General features: G+C 28.3%; 1 long non-coding RNA gene across 1 annotated transcript; it reads left to right on the top strand.

The window, feature by feature from the left end:
* The first annotated feature begins 879 nt into the window (after positions 1 to 879).
* On the top strand, positions 880 to 2297 carry LOC137830960 (uncharacterized). Its single transcript, XR_011084298.1, has 4 exons — positions 880 to 944; positions 1508 to 1558; positions 1705 to 1840; positions 1962 to 2297. It is a non-coding gene; the product is annotated as an uncharacterized lncRNA (long non-coding RNA).
* Positions 2298 to 9877: the final 7580 nt, after the last annotated feature.

Below are 9877 nucleotides of genomic sequence, written 5' to 3'. Positions count from 1 at the left end.
AATTTTTCTCTGAGTTTCTACTTGAATCAAAGTTAACTTGAACATCGAAATATATTCACAGGTACCATGAACTAAGAAGAGACTAAGATAAAACTAAAAAAGACAAAAAAATAACCAGACCGTCTCAACATATTAAGAACAACATAAATATTGAAAGCTTTGAAAAAAAATTGATCTATTTATACCAATATATAACTTTATTTATTAATTATTTTAATAAAAAAACAAATTAAGTCAACTACAAAATTTTTAAAATGAAACTTTTATTTAACGACGGAGATAATCTTTTATTGAATATAATTGTTTATTTTATTCTTATTTTAAAGATGATAAATGCTTATACAAATTTTAAAAATATTATTTCATAATTTATTATTGTAAGAATTTCACCTCATAATTTAAAAAGATTTTCACCTCATATTTTCTAGTTGTTTAAATTTTAATTTTTAAAATATTAGGACGTTGATTAAGAGAACTCAAATGTGTATATTAATATTCTCCATCAAATGGTTTAAATAATGGTTTAAATAATTGAATATATTCTTTCCAAAAATGCATTATCATTCAATTTAATATAAAAAATTTATTTGACTAAATTGATAATTTGTTTAGAAATTTTTTATTTATTTTATACTAATAATCTTAAAAAGTTGTCCATAAATGTATACATATTTTATACTAGTTAAAAATTGTTTGTATATTTATACATATTTTAAAACAATATTACACATCATAATTTGTCTATGTGCACCTTCCAATAATTTAACTTAGTATTATTATTTAATAAAAATAATTAAATAATGATAGATTTTATTTGCAATGTGGGTCCTCGTATTTGGCTATATAAATTTAACCTAAAAGGCTAAACTCATACGGCGCCTCCTTTCGTCTTTCTCATATTTGCTTGCTGAAGGAAAGCTGCTGCTGTGACACTCATACCACAGGTATTCTCATCTTTCATGCTTAAATTAATTCTGTCAACAAAATTTACATAATTATATTCTTCTAATTAATTTTTTTTTTATATCTGTTTCTGGGGAATGATATTTTTGTCACCAATTTTTAACCATTTCCTTCATGATTATATACTTACCTACATTAATACAAGACTTTATTTTTTTCATCCCCTAAACCATGCAATTTTTGCAGACAGGTAAAAAGAGAAGCACCATTGTGGAAGAGATAAGCACATTAGTGACATTATCAGAATATTATTCACTAAAATTATTTTCTAACATCTACTCTTATATTACAAACTCATATCATATTGTTAGTGTGAAAATTGTTTTTGTGTAATTAGTACTTTTATGTTAGATTAATCTGTTTTTAATTTGAAAGTGGACTTTTTATTTATTTCACATGTCTTATTGTTTCAGCCTATTCTAAGTTTTTTTTTATCAGCACCTATTCTATTCTAAGTTATGGCTACAAGTCTTGGTGGATTTGACACCCATTTTAATTAATTTAACATTTTTTCTGGACATTGATTCATGTATTGTGTTGTTAGGTATTGTGATGCAATGATGATGATAAAAGGTGGTGAGCTTGCAGGTTGTAGGTGAGTCCAATTTGATCTTACATAATTTGTGATTTAGATTTTCATTAAGACAACTCAAACATCTACAATATCATTTGCTACAATGTTTTAATGTATTCATCTTTTAATGAGTAACACTATTTTCGATCTTCTTTACATAACAAAAGGCATGCAAATGTACCAAAGCATTGTTGTTCGAGATGCATTTTCTGCTTCCAACTGTGATGCACCAAACAATTCCTCAAGACAAAACAAAGAAAGCTTCTATCATAGAGTAGAAAAAGAGAATATCATTTACACAAGGTTAATCATACTCTCACTTGCATCTTTATTTCCAATTAAACAAAATGTTAGAATTTGTTACTATACTCTCACTTGAAACTAACATACTTTGTTTCCAATTGTTGGAATTTTTGGAAGGAAGGCATCTTCAAATTAGGTGAAGCAATTGGCTTGGTGCAAAGTGGTTGAAATTCTCTTAACAAGTATGTTGGGTAGTACTTAGCCTAACACATGTGAAAATATGTAGTTTTGGTATAGGCAGAAAGTCGTGTGGTGCTGGAGAAAAAAGATTCTATGCATTTGTGACAAATGTTGAATCAAGCTAAAGTAGTTTAGGTTTGTTTATGTTTTTGTTGTTATGTAACGTCTCTGATTTCCTAGATTACAAGCTTGGTTTGTGATTCTTCTTGGCACTTATATAAGGGTTAAAATATTCTTATAGTATCCCTTTTTAATATTGATTGTACTTCATGCTTTAGCTTGCTGTAATAAGGATATATAACAATGCACCCAAAACCTTGATATTTACATATCTATGTTCAAAAATTTGATCAAAGTTTACGTATTGACCCCTTTCTATATATCAGATTAAAGTTTAAAGTTTAATTATTCAATTTACAAAATTTCAGTGATGGTTATTTCTTATATGAACCTAAATCATATCCATAACATTATTATTAATAAATAAATGTTATGTTACGAACAAAAGACATGCATGTAACCAATAAATCAGCATATAATCAGATGGCACATAAATGTAGCATAATTAAGTGTAATATGAGTGACAAACAATGGTTCAAGTTATATACATTTGTATGTTACCATTCACTTCATGCTAAAATCTGTTATAGACTACAATAAACATAAACAAGCTAGATTGATGAATGACATTGCTGATATAATTTCTTTTTATTTTTCAACCAAATGAGTATTTAATGAATATCTGAACTCTTATAAAAAAAAAAAACTCGTGTCTACTGAAAAGGTGCTATACAGCATACAACAGTCTCTATATATATCTTAACCAACATCTCCAAACAATAAAAGCAGGAAACGAAAAGTTTGTACAAGAATAAACCACACTGGTTTTCCCCAAAAAGCATATACAATAGAAACCAGAAAGAGCTACACCATACACGTTCTAGTGTTTTACCATTTGTTCCTTCTTGTGTGAGAACTGTTTTTCACAGTTTTTCTTCCTCTCAAAAAGCCTTTCTTTGTTTCGGGTGCTGATTTCTTTGCTACATCACTATTGCAAATGGAATCATTTACTTCGTGTCTGGTAAGTACATTTTTAGCTATTCTTTGTAATTTTATTAATGTATGTTTATTATAAAAAGAATGTGTGCATGAGTGAAATCTTATCTTGCACAACTGACTGGAAATCAACATTGCAGCATGGTTAATCATTGTTTGGTTTTAGTCTGATATAAATCTTGAAGAGTGTTAAAAGTTTTATTTCCCAATGAAAATGCCTTGTAGTCTTACTTGATTCAAAGGAAAGCTTCATTTCAATTCAAATGACATCTTCATTCATATATTAATTTTGTTAATGAATGTTTATTGCACACGATACAACACCAGTCTTCAATTTTTTCTTAAGTTTTGATGGAAATAATATATGATCTGATAAATATTAATGAATAAAGAAATTAAGATGGAAGTATTAATGTAGCATTGGGATGATGAAGTAGGTTATTAGGCCAAAACAATAAGTGTTTCTTGGGAACTACACACGCTAATACTACATAACAAAACCCTTTCTTGGAAAATCTCCCTCCACCACCACACAGAACACCAAGTACAAGAACTGGAACATTATCAAAATTTTCTCATTAAATTCTCATACAGATTACAGATTATATATAATCTGATATATTAATAAAGAAATTAAGATGGGTGCATTAATGTAGCATAGAGATGCTCAATTAGTTATTAGCCCAAAACTGGTGAAACTCATCCATTTGCAGTGATGCATAGAGATGCTCATCATTTTGCAGTGATGCATGGAGTTTGATTGGTCCAACGTTGAAGCTGTCTGTGAAACATGCAGAGGTAAGATTCAAATTGATGATCAACTTTCAAAAATGTTTCAGATTGAACAGCCCATGCATGGAAGCTATCATCGCTGGATTCCTTATACACTGTCAGATCAAATACATGCATTGGTTTTCATTAAATCACATCAAACTTTCATCCATATTTTATAAATAATCACTTTATAGAGAAAAACAGTTCATCATGATGATAATATTTTGCTTGGAAATAATAACTTTTTGTTATGATAGCATTTATTTTTTCTTAAATTGAATTTTCAAGTCTTTTGCCTAAGATCAAGAAGTTAGCAAGTAAACGTTAATTCATATATTGCATTGTTTTCCTCTATGAAAAGTGATTATTTAGTGCAAAATATAGATTCTTACGAATAAGCTAAGATAATCTGGCAAAGACTATTTCTTGGTGAGTCCAAATATGAAGAAAACAAAACTTTAATATTAATGCCTGCAAAATAAAGATAAAGCCAAGCCAATGAAATACTGAACTGCTAAAATAGCAGGGTGCAGTAAAAGGCAGCTGTAATTTGCAGTATGTTTCTGCCACCAACCCTAACCATGCAGACTATGGCTCCCATGCATGGCTGTCACATGAATTGTTTGGATTAAAGTTTGATGTGGTTTAATGAAAACCACTGCATGTGTTTGATCTGGCATAGTATAAGGAATCCACCGATGATGCTGTTTCAATCTGAAACAATGCAGACTATGGCTTCCACAATTTTGAAAGTTGATGATGAATTTGAATCTTAGGTCTCTGCATGTTTGACATATGTAGCTTATTGAGTTGCAGCAGTGTTGGATTAATAACCTAGTTCAGCATCTCTATGATACATTAATGCTTCCACTTCTTCTACTTGCTCTTCTGTGTGGTGGCAGATTTTCCAAGGAACCCTTTTGGTATGAAGTATTTGGCTGTGTAGTTCCAAAGAAAATGCTACATTAATCTGCACTTATTGTTTTGTAGAAGTCTTGACCTAATAACCTACTTCACTATCTCAATGCTACATTAATGTTTCCATTTTAATTTCTTTATTAATTATATATATATATATATATATATATATATATATATATATCAGATCATGTATTATTTCCATGAAAGTTTAAGTAAAAACTGAAGAGCTGTTATTGTATAGTGTGTAATAAACACAGAAGAAAGGTGTTTGGTATTTCTTTAAAGTGTTGATTCATTAATAAAATTATTTAGAAGTCCACAATATATGAATCTGAGATGTATTTTTTTTTAATTTTTGGACTGAAATTAATAATAATTTAAATATTTATTTATTATACCCTTAACTTAACATATACTTATACTTCTAACAAACATCACATGCACTATAATACACAATTCACACAACAAACTAAAACACAATACAATGTCTCACTATATTTATATATCCATTATTAAACACTTATAAATATTAATAATTGTTTTTCAGTATATTTATGTTTCTCCAAATTGAAAACAGAATTCTTCATACCTAAATTATTCAACAATTTTTTTCAAATTGCTCTTCAAAAACAATAATATAACCTTTTAATTCCAACCATTATAAGTAAGTTCGTCTCTACAAAGTAAATTCACTCATTTGCGTATAAGTTAATTTAAAATTGAAGTCAAAATTAACTTTGTTTTAATTTTCCTTGAAATCCTCCCTCCTCATTTTTTTATTTTTAGCAATACCTTGCTGATAAAAAAAAACCTTTAATGAACCAAAATTAAACCACAACTGTTATACGTTTCTTAAATACAAAATTCATTAAATTAATCATAAATTAAATTTAATTATCTCTTTTAATTTAATTCACACAATTATTCAGTTATATATCTAATCACTAATTACTCTTGCTAGGAACTTCTTAGGTTTTTTTCATAACTGTCAGACTGAAAGATGCATGTATCTTAGCTCACCATGAAAAATTCACCCATAATTTCTTTTACAAGAAAACATTGAAATGTGTAACATTCATCCAATGAATTTAATAACTATAAAACTTGATAGTGAGATGAAGTTAACGTCAACACAAACACTAAAATTACTAATTTTCTTCGAAAGCATTTCCTTCCTTTTACAGCAGTAAACCAGAAAACCCAGTAAACAGCAGCTGCTACTATGTTGCAGTTCTTGTCTCTGTAACCTAATTCAGCATCTCAATGCTAAATCAATGTTAACTTCATCTCACTAAAGTTATTAAATTCATTGGATCAGTGTCACACATTTCAATGGTTTCTTGTAAAAGGTGAATTTTTCATGCTGAGCTAAGATACACGCATGCACCTTTCAATCTGACAATCAAATTTGGCAGTTACGAAGAAAACCTAAGAAGTTCCGACGCATAGGCATGGTGGTGAATTTGAATCTGACTATGAATTTTTTTTTATCAACAACTGACAAATGAAATAAAAGGAAACACTTCAAGGGTGTCCCAACCCTGATACAAAGAAAGTTTACAAAACAATAAACATAAAGATTTAAGTTCCTTTGACTCTTGTTTTATTGTAACAAGAAATAGTCTAAAACTAAAGAGATCATCTACATAACAGATGACTACAGACATTCCCAAAAAATAAAAATACACACTCAAACAAACTATGTTTAACACTCTGCTACTAAATCTGAAAATAACAGTACTTAGATTCTAAAAAGAACATCAAAAAACACTTTAACTGTAGCAAAACCAGCATCAAAATAACACCAAACCAAAACCAAAATTGTGACATAAAACCAGCATTTATACAACATAAAACCAACAAAAAGTCAATACCAAAACTGCAGCAGAAAACCAGTATTTATATAAAACCAGCAAAACCACATCAAAACTGGAACAGAAAACCAGCATCTATATAGTAAAAAAAAAACAGCATATGCATGTCCGCCACTTGTACACACATTCAACGTTGTACCAATCAAAATTCAGAAATCATTTATTTTCATTTGCATCCACGAAGCTTATATATGAAACATATTTGAAGAAAGTTTACCGTTTCTTTTACACCACACGTTACTTTTCTCTGTTCTCTGTCTTGGACAATGATGTTTCAAAGGTGAAAATCTGATTTTGCTAACCATATATATTAATTGTTTATCTGTATTTTCATTTATCAATAAAGAACATATTGAAATTTTGTATTTATATAATAAGATGTGAAAACCTAATTATTAAAGAGATTAGTGGGAGAGTACATATTTCCTTAACCTCGTACTATTCTATATATTTTCAAAACAACAACTGTGGGACCATTCAATTGAAAGGAATAAAATTCTGTAATGGTAAATTAAGTACTCATGAGACGTTTAATTTAATTGAAAGAGTCTAATAAGTTGCAATCTTTATTCATCAATATTAATAATTTAATTAACAATAATCAATAAACCAGTCGCATATTAAATTTCAACGTTATTATTTTTATTATTATATTTGTAATATATTTGTTGTATTAATATTATTATGATTAATAATATTATTAATTAAATCTCTTTCTCTCTCTAGGAACTAGACATGTGTTACTACATTTAGGCTAACTTTCACAACTATGAAGTTATGTACCATTGTCATCCTATCTCTCTTAAGAGTATTTGAGTTACTCCTTGTTAAATTAAAATTAAAGTTAAAGTCATCTAGTCTGAACTCTTACTATCACTACAAGAGAAACATGATTTTTTATCGACCAAAATGGAACACGAATGAAAGAAAATCAACAAAATCATGTTGATTATGCGTTGGTCAAGAAAACGACAAGAAAAGAGTGGAAGCCAAGTTAATTTGTATCAGTCAATAAGAGCAATGCAAATTGAGTGGCTAAGTTGACGTGAAATAGATGCAAATATCGTCGACTTGACTGATATAAAAGGAGACGAAATATCATCAACCAAACAGACACAAAAGTGTATAACAAATTATATAGAAATTTCCGTCGGCATACCCGACTCAAAATTGGAGAAAAAATAAAAGCCAGCTTGAGCCCATTCCGTTACCCATGAATTTTGCTCTATGTAGCTCTTATTTATTTTATACACCCACCAACTTGAACCATTCCGTTGCTCATGGGTTTTGCTCTATGCAGTCCCTATTCATTTTATACACCCATCAACTTGGGCCCATTCAGCACCATATTTTGTCAAGCTAAACCATATTGGCAAATGCTTCCTGCACCCAATCATTTTTAACCTGCACCCAACATATTTTTTTAATTTCCAAAAATGCCCTTAATTCCGGAAATAAAAATCTGGAATTGAAAATAATATATTCCGGAAAAATAAATCTGGAAGTCATTATTGAGTTTCGAAAATAAAAATCCGGAAACCAAAATTAAAATTCTATTTCGGACAAAAAAATCCGGAATTGAAAAATAATACATTACGAAAAAAAAAATCTGGAAAAAAAATAATTGTGTTTCGGAAATAAAAATCTGGAAACAAAAATAAAAAATCAATTCCGGATAAAAAAATCCGTAATATAAAATTTCGTTCCGGAAAAAAATATCCGGAACACATATTTCGGAAATTTTTTTTAAGGACAGTTTCGCCTTTTCCGCTAAGATCGGGTGCAGTGATATGGTGCAGGAAGCAATTACCAACCATATTTTGTCAACTTGGGACCATGTAGCCCCTATTTATTTTATACACGACTGTTTCTTCTTGTACCTCCATACCTTCTTTTTTCACCTCCATAAACTTTTGAATTTCCAAAAATGCCAATCTGGAAGTCATTTTTCAAATTTGTAATTAGTTTCCGGATTACATAATCTGGAAGCCTTTTTTTAGATACATGATTACTTTCCAGATTACATAATCCGGAAGTCTTATTTAACTTCCAGATTATGTAATCCATAAGTCTTTTTTCAAATGATTTTCCGAAATACATAATCCGCAAACTAATCTATGGGGTGACACAAGAAGGATAAAAATGTATTCATGTTGTGTATAGAGGTGACAGAAAAAGATATGGGGTGCAGTAAGAAACAGTCTTTATACACCCATCAATTTGAGCCCATTTAGCCCATAATTTTTTCTATTTGCACCACCCTAGATACACTACAAAATATGTATTCAGAAGCTAATTCATAAGCTTAATTCTTCAAATCAAACTTCACTCACACATAACTCACATAAATTCCCGCAAAATATCCTAAACCAAATCAAACCAAACCATAAAATAAAACAATCATAAACAGAAATATTCATAAAGAAAAACAAACTGAATCCATCTTGCTGAAATGAAGAAAAAATCAATAAAAAATGAGTTTCAAAAACAAAAAAGAGATTCAACAGAGAAAGGAAGAGAAGGGAGAGAAGACCACGTCACTTATAGCCACGTCAATTCTTTTTTAAAACTAATATTCTCATTTAATTAATTACTTAAAAATAAAATTTATTACAATAAAAATATTTAGGAAATTTGGAGTAATTTTGTTACAATTTATTAAAGTAACTTTAATTGTTAAACTATAACCTACGTTAATTAAATATATTCTTAAACCATTATTTATTAAATTGTATAAGTAACATTTTATATATATATATATATATATATATATATATATATATATATATATTAAAAATGACATATGTTATATCTTAATATTTGACAGTGAGTATTTATTGTGAAATATAACTTCACAATTTAAAACTCACATTATAAATATTACTTTTTTTAGTTTGTTTTAACTTTTGAAATTTTAAAATCTAGATGAAGAGATAACATTAATTACAGCAACTCTTATAAATATTATAATACTTTAATCAATATTTAAAACTTTAATAAAACTTATTATATTTCTTTATATATATATATATATATATATATATTTTGCTGACAAAATCTTTGTTTAATTAGTGAGTGTATACTAAAGTTATGGAAGTGTGGACAACTTTGACTCATTATATTTTTTTTCGTGTTAATCAATAAATTCATTTTTCTTGCACGCAAATTTCAATATATATAATATTTTTATTAATATTGAATTGAATTGAATCATTGTGAGTGTTTTTTTTAT

This window comes from Phaseolus vulgaris, chromosome 11 (genome assembly GCF_000499845.2).
Source record: "Phaseolus vulgaris cultivar G19833 chromosome 11, P. vulgaris v2.0, whole genome shotgun sequence".
Taxonomy (NCBI): domain Eukaryota; kingdom Viridiplantae; phylum Streptophyta; class Magnoliopsida; order Fabales; family Fabaceae; genus Phaseolus; species Phaseolus vulgaris.
This window is presented reverse-complemented; position numbering and strand designations above follow the sequence as displayed.